Below are 12,559 nucleotides of genomic sequence, written 5' to 3' on the forward strand. Positions count from 1 at the left end.
TCTCCAGCCTCAGCAGGCTATTCCCAACTGGTCTGGACAGGCAGGGAGCCAGGGAGCAAATCGTTTCCCTTCCCAAGGGACTTCACCTTCCTTGCTAGGAACGCCCCGCCCCTCATCCCCCCAGTCTCTCTCTCTCTCTCTCTCTCTCTCTCTCTCTCTCTCTCTCTCTCTCTCTCTCTCTCACACACACACACACACACACAGCCTGTGCCTCCGAAGGCAGAATCTGTCCCTGCCTCCCGGCGACAGACTTGGGCACTTGGAGGTCTGGGGACAGACAGGAGGAGATGGAGCCCCGGGCTGCTCCTGTCCCACATAGCCTTGGCCATGCCCTGCCTGTGAGGCATCTGCCTTGCCATTACATATTCGCCACGACACGCCCATGCTCTCATGATCTCAGGCATCTCATGGTCCTCCAGCACTGCCAGGAATGACCAGAAGCACTGAGGTGGGTGTGACCCCAAAACACTGACAGAGAGAACAGGAAGAGAGAACAGTCGGGACTGCAGGAGAGCACAGGAGGCACCAGAGTTCACCTCTGTCACCAAAAGGCTTTTCTGCCCACTGCTCTGGCCACAGGCAAGGACCACAGAGGTGTGAAGAAAAAAGTGGCGTGAGCTTCAAAACACAGACAAAACCACAACTGCAGAAGATTCCAATCTGCCTGACCTGCTCTTACAACAGTTGAGACAAGTGCCCACGCAGGAGGAAATGGGAAGGCTAGAGCAGCCCTCAACCACACTCCCCGATGCACATTTGTAGAACACGCCACACCCGCAGCAGAGCAGGTGGTACTCCCCGTGCACCCCCCTTTCCCCCAGAGAGGATACTCCCAGCCACAGTTGAGGGGCTCTTGATTTGTCCATCTGCTGTGCACGAGTCACAAAGAACCCCGAGAGGCCGTGATCCACAGGCTCCTGTGAATAACTGGCCTGTGTTCTCCTGAACAGTCTGTGAAATGCCTGTGAGGACACTGAGAAAGGATTCTGCCTTTTACCAACTGAAAGTTTGCAAGAGAATTGCCCATTTGTCAGGAAAGATCCTTCAACAGGACTAAACACAGTTAGTCCCAGAGAGAGCCGAGAGGGTAGAATGCAATCGAGGACGGAAGGCCCCGGAACTGCTGGACCAAGGAGAACCATCCCACCAACCTGAGCATCAAACCGTCAGAGCCCTAGGCACTAACTAAAGCCCCACAAGAGGAAGGCACCAGGCCAGCGGTACAACACTTGCCTTGCACGTGCTGACCCCAATTCAACCCCTGGCACCCCATTGGATTCCCCCCCCAAGCCATGGTGGGGCCTAAAAAGGAAAAATACGAACCAAAACCAACAGCAAAAACACTGCAAGGGAGGCCCCCTAGACGTACTTTTTTATTCTGAGGCCAGAGACAGCACTCATGGCCAGAGAAAAGATGTTAATGGGGTCAAAGAGTCTGCCTTGCTTATGGTCAACTCAGCTCAATCCCTGCAACTGCATGACCCCCACACAACAGGGGCAGCCAAAAAGGCCCCTTCGACCCCACTATCAGGGTACCCCAGGGAATGCCCAGCACTGCAGGACTCAAGAAGCACTGTATGCATCCTTACTCCAAACCCACAAGAGAAACAGAAAGAGAATTACCAAGACCGCAAGCAACCTTGAAGATGAATTGCAGATTCAACTACTGCAACAACGTAAGAAGCTGTACCATGAATACGAACCGGAATCCTTACTCTCAGGAAACACTCTGATCTGATCTGATCTGAAACACTCCGGTCTAAAAGGACCTGACTCACCACATCGGCTCTGAAATAACTGAAGGAGAAAGCAAAAAATACTCACAGACTGACCATGATCAAGCAAGTGTGGGATGAGAGAAAGCAAAGGGGACTGGAGAGGCAGTGGAGGAGTTAACCTGCATCCATCCCAGCCCGACTGAAATCACCTGACCGCAGGGGCTGGGGCGACAGCAAAGCGGGTAGGGCGTTTGCCTTGCACGTGGCCCACCCGAGTTCGATACCCAGCATCCCAGGTGGTCCCCTGAGCACCGCCAGGAGTCATTTCTGAGTGCAGAGCGAGGAGTACCCCCTGTGCATCATCAGGTGTGACCCAAAGAGCAAAATCAATCAATCACCTGACTGAATATGGTCCTCCGAGGACCACCAGGGGTCACTCTTGAGCCCAGAGTGAGGACTCTGAGCACTATCCGGTGTGGCCCCAAGACCAAAAGGAGGGGGGCGGGGAAGAGAATATTTCCCCCTCAAATCCTTGCAACTTTCCTGAAAATCTGTCGTGTTTTCAAAATAATATGTTGAAAAAGATGCTAACAGGGGCCGACGAGGTACCTTAAGTGATAGAGCAGTTGCTGAACACGCGGAAGGCCTGAGTATGACCCTCAACACCATCACTGCACGGATGCCTGAGCACCGAAGGGGGAACCACGGTAGCCCCTGGCACATCTGGGGCCAGTTTCAAGCTGCAAGGCTTGGGCACTGGGAATAGCCACCTCCCACCTCCTGCAGAGAACCACTTGATGTGTTGGGGGATCTGTGAAAAAATGCTAAAAAATGGGGACAAATGTAATGCAAATTATCACAGGGCCTCCAAACATCCTGTACTCTTGTACATAGGACTGGATTTTCATTACCAGAGTGAATCTGGAAACGTGTCCATCTGTCTAAATGATTGTCTGGGTACCAGGAAAACACACCTTAGTTCTAGTAACACCACAGGCCTGGGCTGCTCTGTGTACCGACCAGACGGTCCAACAATTCTCAGAGAAGTCAGCCCAGGTCTATCAATTTTTAAGGTTCTGAGCCCCAAGAAATCTCCCAAATCCAAAGATGCCAAAACCCACAGGTAGCTCTTATTGACAACAGGCATTTTTTTCCAGGGGGCAGTTCCCATTTCTTCTTACTGCAATAAAAAACCAGCCTCCAAGTGACACCCGGATGCCAGCATGAGCCCTGAATGTGGAAACACCCGTGACGGAGACACTTGGGCTGAGCTGCCCTCACAATGGCTTTCCCATGCCCACTCCCTCCTTCACCAACAGCACCCCCACTCCACGGGCAGGACTGGGCAGTGGGGAAAGTGCTGCTTGCACCCACCCAGCTGACCTGAACTTGACTCCCAACACTACCCTTGGTTCCCAAAGGAGAGACTCTGAGCACAGACAGAGTCAGGATGTCAGCCCTAAGCACCACCAGAGGTGGCGCCCGAAAAACAAAACACAAAGGAAAAAAAGAACCACCTAAAAGGAGGCCAGAGCAACAGTACAAGTAAGGCCAGGCAGAGACCCAAAACCAAGAAAAAATAAAAACAAAATATAAATGCAGCACAATCCACATAACCTATTCTGCATCACAGAACCAAGGGGCAGGTACACCGCTGGGTCTGGCAGAAATCCCAAATCCCCTACCCTTCCTACACACAAATAAAAGCAAAGAGGCAGTTACGTGGCTACAGCAAAGGTTAGGAATCCAGCAGTATATTCTCGAGAGTCAGTTCTTTACTTTGTCTTTGCTTGGGGGCCACACCAGGCAGGACTCAGAGCTCACAAGCAAGGCTTTAACAGACTATATGATTTTACGCCCTTGGTATGTGATTTTGTGTAAAGAAAAGGAGAAGAAATATTACACTTGGCCTAAAAGAAATCTCAATGGTGAAAAGTCTGTAATTTTTCTCAGAACCTCCAACTACTTCCCTGCAGTCAGTGTTTTGCTGTGGAAGGGGAAAACTGACACCTGTTATGGCGGTAGAAATCAGCACAATCAGTGAGGCCCCAAGTTCCTGGAATTGAAACAGTCTCGGCTTCCCAGAAATGGAACAATGTGCAACTAGCCAACGTGAACCCACCTGGGAAAGTTCCTGTGCCCTGCCAGTGGGCTCAATCAATCATTATGGCCCTAGTCAAAATGTCCCAGAAATTGTCTTTTATTAACCCTAAAAGAAAGAGCTTATGTATCCATGAATGATTATGGAAAACAAATTTTTAACTACTGCCTCACCACTGTTAGCCTAGACACATCCCAATACAACTGACTAGCTAAGTTTTTTCTGAAACTATACAAAATGCACTGCTTATGTAATCAAACCCTATATAAACTGCTACCTGACGTCGGTGTCCCTATCAAGAGGCCAAGATAGTTGGCTCCAGTATACTGGATTACAACTCCTACTGCCTTCGCATTATCAAGTTCATGTCTCTTTCTATCTTGCTGCTTGGAAACCGATAGCTTCGGGCTTAATAGTTAAAATATTCCAGAATGTTCACAACCAAGAACTTACAATGAACATATCAACTGAGGGCAGGAGAAAGCACACCAGGCTGGGGTGGATTGTCAGCCAGCTGAAAGCCCAGGGGGGCCTTTCCTGGTACCCAATGTCCACCAGTACTATGAACAGAGAGCAGGCTGCAGCCCTCTTGGCACTGTCAGATGTGGCCCCAAATCCCACCTCATCTGCTCCACTTATGGTGAGATAGACCCAGAAAGAGGAGCTCAAATGGTGTATCATGTGGTTTAAGGTGGGGTACATGGAATCTCAAGGACATCTGGACAGAGGGGCAGAGTCCCTGACCATCGTCAAGTTTGTAGCCAAAAGGGAGCTGGAGTGATAGCACAGCAGGTAGTGTTTGCCTTACAAGTGGACAATCCGGGTTCAATTCCCAGTATCCCATATGGTCACCGAGCACCAACAGGACTAATTTGTGAGTACAGAGTCAGGAGTAACCCCTGTGCATCGCTGGGTCTAATCAAAAAAATCAAAAAGAAGCAAAAAACAAAAAGAGAACAGACAGGAGTGATATTCACAAAGCCCAAAAAGATGTTCAAAGAATGCTCCACTGTCATGACAAATTCTGGAGTGAGACTTTTTTCTGTGGGGGGCTTTGCGCCACACCTGGCTGTGTTCATTGGACCCTATGAAATGATGGGGATTGAAATCAGGCAAACTACGTGCAAGGCAAGCGCCCTACTAGGTGTACCCGCACCTTGTCTGGGAGAGATGGTCAATGGGTAGGGCTCTGCTAAGAAACTTGGCAGATAAAAAAATATTTTTTTCTGTAGAAAAATTAAATAGGGTAAGCAGAGACAGTACATAAGATGCTTTTCTTTCTAGCTGCTAAAACACATTCAGTTCTCCAAAGCAGTTAGGGTACCCAAGCAGTGCCAGCAACAATGTTGAGCTCAGATGCTAAACTTAGCACAGAGCACTGAGTGCTGTGAGTCAAAATTGACAATATAAAAAGACAATAATAAATCAAAATTTTTCTGTGCAATGGGGATGGAGACATAGTACAGCGGGAGAAGTGCTTGTCTTGCAAGCAGAAAAAACAGATTTGACTACTGGCATCCCATATGGTTCCCTGAGCACCATCACGTGTAACCAAGTATAGCAAGTTGTATCCCCCACTAAAAAAATAAATAAAACAACTAAAACGGAATTAACTGAAATAAATCGATCAAGTTGAGGGAGCCAATGGTTCAGTCTAAGGAATGAAAGGTGGCCAGCAACAAGCTATTCTGGAGATAATCCCCAAAAGATCCCCTGCCTCCACCTCTAAGCAGCCAAAATGGGAAAATCCTGCACTGTGTGCACTGTGACTGAAAACAGGGGTCGGGGTGGGGGGGGGGGGCATCTTATACTATGTCTATAAATAGTAACCAGGTCTTTGAGAAGCTAAGTTGGAACATTCTAGCTAAAATTTTCTTATGCCCATTGAAGTCACTGACATTAATAGCCCAGTATTTTCATCATTAAAAGAATAATTTACAGAGCGTATTCACTAACTCTCATTTAACACACGGTCGAGAATTCAAATTTGAGCTCACTATTTCCTTAATTCCTTCTTGCTAAGAAATAACAATAATTTTAAAAGAAATTACTTTATCGTTTGTTCCATTGTTTCAGAAACTTTCTCAGCACACCTTTCCTCTTCAAGCTCATTTTCTTCCCTAACTCCATGCTTTTCTGACCACTTGGGGTTTCCTTTTCAAGTTCTGCGGTGATCACATCTGGCCGTGCTCCCAGTATCCTATGTGGTCATGACGTTCGAACCAAGGTTGGCTACATGCAAGGCCACTGTCCTCCTTACACAAAAAAAAAAAGCTATCTTCAGAAAAATCTCCTCTGATCAATAGCACAGCGGGTAGGACATTTGACTTGTATGCAGCCAACCCAGGTTCGATTCCTACACCATGCTTAGAGAACCCAGTAAGCTACTAAGAGTATCTCACCTGAAAATCAAAGCCCGGCAAGTTACCAGTGACATATTTCATATGCCAAACACAGTAACAAGTGTCACAATGGAGATGTTACTGGGCCCGCTCAAGCAAATCAATAACAATGGGAGGACAGTGACAGTGACTGTTTCCTAAAAATCAATTAATAAGTAAGACACAGCTTTCGTCAGGAGCACTCGGTGTGTCCCGGGTGAGGGGCCGCCATTCCTGTACACTATCATCGAGTGACCCCACCACTCACAATGCAGAGACCACAGCGGTTTAGGGCAGTCAGAGCGACCACAGGGTGGCTGGTGAAACAAAAGAGACGTTTCCCATGCATGCAACAGACTCAGCATACTTCTTTCTCTGCTGTCAGATATTTCGTGTGTGTGTTTGTGTGTGTGTGTCTGAGCCAAAACCAACAGTGTCAGGAGAACTCCTAGTTCTGCATTCAGGGATCTATCCTGGAATATTTAAGGTTTACTGGGATGCTGCTGGTCAAATCTCTGTTAGCTGCATGCAAGGCAATCAACCTACTTGCTGTATGATACCTCTGGACCTTTCAACGTAAATTTCTTCCCAGCAAGCCAGGAGTGAGCCCTGAGCAAAGCTCCTCCGCCCCCCCCCCCCCCGCCGTCACAATAAGAACATATTCCTTCAAAAAAAAAAAAGAAAAATTAAACCCTTGACCTGCTGTACTCACCCCAAGAGCCAGTATCCTGAAATCGCCCAGTCAGGGAGAGATGAAGCATAGAGGATTTTTCGTAACTGAACATGAGTCTAAATTCCTCATCTGGAAAAAAACATCAATGTTGGGATAAGACCGACAGTAAAGCAGATAAGATGCTTACCCTCCTCACCCAAATCAAGCCTAAGCATCCCAGATCCCAGAGCACCACCAGGAATGATTCCTGAGCACTGAGCCAGGCGTGAACATCGTAGGGTGGGTCCTCTCTAACATTCCCCCAAAAAACATAAAAAACTAAAACAAACCCCCAAATTAAAATTCCATTGGCCGAAACTGCCCACCTGCGTGAACCACACTTCCAAAAAGGCCCCGCCCCATCACAACCGCCAATGAATAGGACGGTCTGCAACAGAGTCTCTTGCCTTTATGGGGCTGCAGCCCCGAACCTGAACATGAATCTGCAGATTCTATAGCATCTACGTCAAGGCTAAAGGCTTCAGGATTTGTACCGGCAAGTCCCATGTTGAGAGTGTTGGCCACTCAAGCCCCTAGCCCTTGGTGGGTTCCGCAACCCCAAGGCCTGTAGCCCCAGTGCTCAGCCCCATGCCAAAATGCAACAAGGACACACTCAATCCCACAACCCCTGTACTGTGTACAGACCCCACTGCACCGACCTAAGCTCCGCATCACTCTGAAGCCTCTACTGCACCCCAGGAACTGCCTGGATGTCAGGAACCCAGTGAGAGAGCAAGCACGAAAGCACCTCCCAGGTACGAATGGTCCCGCTACTAACAACGTGGAGACTGAGAGTTCTGGGATGCTAACGGGAGGATGCTTGTGTCCTGCCACAAAATTGGCCCTCAGAGTACCCCTTCTACGAGGGGCCGCCACTTTTTACTTTATCCACGAGACTAACGGAGGCCTGAGCCACTGACCTTGTCCCTCGTTAATAATGCACTACAAAAGCCCCATATGTTCAGTGTTTTTTTTAACTCAAACAGACACACGTGGAAATAACTCCCTTTGCAGAAGGCGGTAGAGAGAGAGAGAGCACAGCGGTAGGGCGTTTGCCTTGCACGCAGCCAACATGGCCGACCTGAGTTCGATTCTTCCGCCCCTCTCGGAGAGCCCGGCAAGCTCCCGAGAGTATCTCGCCCGCACGGCAAAGCCTGGCAAGCTCCCCGTGATGTATTCGACATGCCACACACAATAACAACCAAGTCTCCAACGGGGGACCTTACTGGGCCCGCTCGAGCAAATCGATGAACCATGGGAGGACAGCGACAGTGACAGCAGAAAGCTGACACACCATTCCAAGAGAAAATAAAATAGATTCCAGTCAGGGTTCAGTTCAAGCTCAGCGTGGAGCTCAGTGTGGAGCGCCTGATGCATGGAGTGAAGGCAACCCTGCATCCCTGCAGACACGACGAGCCACGGGGGCCATTGAAAACATCTCACCAAAATGGATGGCTCTCAGGATCGATCCTTTTTTTGGGCCTTTTATTTTGAAGTTTGTCTTCTTTAGAGACACACCAAGCAGTGCTCAGGGATCACTCCTGGAGGGTCTGTAGGGGAGCAAATGGATGCAAACCTTTCTCCTTCTCAGTGCGCTGACACTAGTGCCCTCAAACTGGTTTTCTTTTTCAGTTTTGGCTTTTTGGGTCACACCTTGTGAAGCACAGGGGTTACTCCTGTCTCTGCACTTAGGAATTACTCATGGTGGTCCTCAGGGGACCAAAAGGGACGCCAGGAATAAAACCCGGGCCGGTCGCGTAAAAACCAAGTCTACACCAAGTGAACTATCGCTCCACCCCCCCCAAACCCCAAACTAGTTGTTTTGAAGCGATTACCAGTTTCGATCAAATGGAAGAAATAGAAATAAACATTTTGTTCAAAGGAAAAAGTAGAAATTTCTTTCTGTTTTGAGCAGTGATTTCACCACCCAGGGAAGCGAAGCAAGGGCCTCTACGCCAAGCATTAGGCTCTAGATTTCTTCTCTGCAGTGCCCTGTCATCCACCATCAAAATCACATCCTTGATCCCCTCCAGCATAATATCTGTCCCCAGTGTGTAAATTTTACCAGCTGACTCATACCCAGTGACTCCACTCTCAAATCAAATTGCTGCAATGTCAAAACCTGAATCTGCAGTTTCAGTTATGCAATGAAACGCAACAGAAGACTAAGAATTTGTGGAAAGAAATGAATGAGGCAGTGTGTTCTCAGGGCAGGACAACATCGCGATGGTTCTCACAATCCAAACAGGCCCAGAGCAAACAGAAGATCTGATTTGACCATGGGTGTGAGTTCCATGGCAATGCACACAAGATGGTCAGGTTTTGCTTTCTGACCAGACTCGGTGACGTTTGGGACACGTGACTGAACCAGGTCGGCCGAGTGCACATTAAGAAATTCCCCACCGTACTAGCAGTCAGGCCCCAACTAGCTTTGTTGTAGGTTCACTCATTCACTACTTACTGTAAAAGGCAAAAGCTATTTTGCAGGCACCGCCATACCACAGGTTGTGCAGCCAGGCTGGAAACACAGGCGTCAGGGCCAGGAGTTTTCCTGGGGGCCTGAGTGAAGAGGCAGGAGGAGTAACTCATCAACACTGCCAGCTGTACCCACAAACTACATAATTCAATAAAACAAATAAAGGTGCGGTGGCCAGTGGTGATCCTAGAATGCAGCATGAGGCCTTGGGACACAGCCTCGAAGTGCCTCGGCTACTTCCTGCTAAGACTGCACTTTTGTTTGAAGGACGCTCTCTGGCCCAGCCCTGATGCTCCCCCATCCCCCCTCCTGCCAGCCCTCAGCCCTGACTCCTCTTCAAACTCAGCACACTGGGGTAGGAGAAATGGCGCCAGATGCGTCCGACTTGCAGGCGGACAACCTGGATTTATTCCCCAGCATCTCATAAGATGGGTCTCATTCTCCTAACCCTGAAAGATCCTTTAATCAATTTTTAAGAACATCTCAGGGCTAGGACGAAGGGGCCTGCTCGAGGCAATCGACGAACTACAGGATGGTCGTGATCGTGATCCTGATCTCATAGGGTCCCCTGGACAGCACCCAGAGCGGTCAGAGTGCAGAGCCAGAAATAACCCCATGAGCATCACAGGGCGTGGACCTAAAAGCAAACAAAATACAAAGGGGAAAAAAGAAATGAAAAGAAAAAGCCCTCCGAGCCTCATGGCTGAACCAGCAACAAGTGACAAGCAAACGCTGGGCCCAATGTTCTTGAGCCCCAAGCACAGGAGAAATGCACCCAGCGCCTTCCTCCCCCCACCAGGCAGCGGGGTGCTGCTGCTGCGCCTTCACGCTGCTCACCAGGGTACGAGGTACACCGAACACTGCCAGGGCCGATTCCTGAGGGAAGGTTCAGGAGACCCCCCTGAACACGCCAGGTGAGGCCCCAGCCCTCTCGCACCAAAGGCCAAAGAATGAGCCCCCCGGGTTCCCTTGCCGAGGGAAACCCCTTATCTCTGACTCCTTTTCAACCCGCCTAGACACGAAAGTCGGCCTGGAACGTGGGGGATGTGGGTAGGCAGCTGGGGGCCATTCTCGAGATGTCCCCACGCCCCACCCCTGGTGAGGCCCCCGGGCTTCGAGGGTCCCTGGCGCAGAGCCAAAGCTGTGGTGGTCCCGCAAGGGCCATGAGACTTGCGGGCAAGCTGGGGCTCCCTCGGGCTCCAGCACGTTCCTCTCCGGTTGGGGGCCAGAGCGATGGGTTGGGGGGGAGGGCGAGGGTCTCGTGCCCCCGACCCCATGGGGCCGCCCTGGCCAGGGCCACCAGGACGCACAATGTGAAACAAACCTGAGAAGGAAACTCTTGCTCTTCTGGTGGTCCTGATTTCCGTTGTTCCTGACACTTTCCGACCGAACGACTTTCTCTCTCCAACCTTCCACCTTACTTGGCAGCCCAACTGCCTGGGACCTACGCCCCCTCCTCACGCGCCTCCGAAATAAAAAACTCCCTCCCCTCTATGCGATGCGCTACAATAGAAATGAGTAGACAGACAAACCTCTCCAAAAGGCGGGCGCTGGGGGCGTCCCGCGGTGGGGAGACGGCGGAGGCTCAGGGCTGCTCCCAGATCGACCACTCACTCTCAGTCCAAGGCCAGCGAGGAAACTGGCCCTATCCGAAGCCCCTGCGCCCTGGCCGCCCCCTTCCCGCCCCACCCCCGCTCCTCACCAGGCAACAAACAGGGTGGAGATTGCTCCGCCCACAAAGACCCCAGGGAAAGGCGGGGCTCTGTGACCTCACCAACACTTCTGGTCAGAGTCTTAAAGGGCCAGACACCACATAGGGTCGGGAAAGTTCATTGTTTCCCCATTTCTGATAATGATCCCAGGAGTCCCTCACAGGGAGCCAGATCTGCTACAACAGCATTATTCTAGAAAGTTCCTGCAGGTTCTGGTCGGGTTCGAGACAGGTTCTCGACTTGCATGCAGCCATTCCAGGGATAAATCCAATGAGCACGGCACAGGGTAACACCTGAGCAGGAACCCAACAGGACCACAAAAAGCAACACTGGGTTGGAACAAAACTCCAGACGCCCCCTCTCCCCCAATGCCATATCCCACATTCCCCGTTCCATGTTCTACGGATGAGACGGAGACAGACAATGTCAGCAAGTGACTGACTCAGAGCTATGTGAGGGCATAAAGTGCCTGTAGTTCCTGTATTGAAGCCGCCCCCAATTATCTCTGGGCAGGAAAAGTGACCCCAATGACACTGACGGCCCCAGGCATCCTTGAGCAGTGAGCTGGGGGTACTCATGGAGCACCCTCTGGGCATGGCGCCAAAGACAGAACAGAACAAACAGACACAAACGTGGCCTCAAACAGGAGAGTGTTGGGCACCCCTGTCAGCAGCCACATTGAGGGCTCCCTTCTGAAAATGTGCTCCTGTCACTACAGTATGTCATCGTGTCATTCTCCCATACCTGCAGACGGTGCGTCACCATGTCTCCAGCATCTGTTAGCAGGAGGCTCAGGACAAAGACCTGGGGGAAAGGTCAAAGCCGTCAGCACCAAAGCGGGTCCCAGCCCCCAGGGTTCTGACTGCAAATCCCTGCACTGGAGCTGGATACACACCTACCAGCCCCCACCTGGGGAAAACACTGCCCGATGCTCCTTCCTCTACTACTTAGGAAAAGCAGCTCGGGATCCGGGATGCCTGTGGAGAGAGGAGCCCTGGGCTCAGTGTCTGACTCAGCCCTGGGACTCTTTGCTAGACCCCATAGGAAGGTCGCCACAGCCTCATCCAGGAGCTGACTCTGAGCCCAGTTGCGCAGGGCATCAGCACCACCTGTAGGCCGACATCAAGCTGACCAAACGCCTGAAAGTGGCTTTGCCATGGGAGTAGCCACAGGCTCTCTGCATGGACAAAACTTCATTCTCTCCCCCGCAGGGCAGGACAGGGCCATGCGACTGGGTGCTCTCTCCTGAGGACCAGGGTCATTCCTGGACCCTGGGCAGCTAAATTCAAGGCTCCAGCACATCGCGCAGGACCCTTGTTCGTCTGGTGCTGAAATACAGCTACCCTGAATCAGCACACTGGCATGAACCTCATCCAGCACTCGCTCCTGCTGTGCAGCAATATACTTGAAAACCACACACACAGCATGTTTTACAGCAAAATCATCTTACTATGCAGGC

The sequence above is a fragment of the Sorex fumeus genome, unplaced genomic scaffold, assembly GCF_029834395.1.
Source record: "Sorex fumeus unplaced genomic scaffold, SorFum_2.1 ptg000041l, whole genome shotgun sequence".
Classification (NCBI taxonomy): Eukaryota; Metazoa; Chordata; class Mammalia; order Eulipotyphla; family Soricidae; genus Sorex; species Sorex fumeus.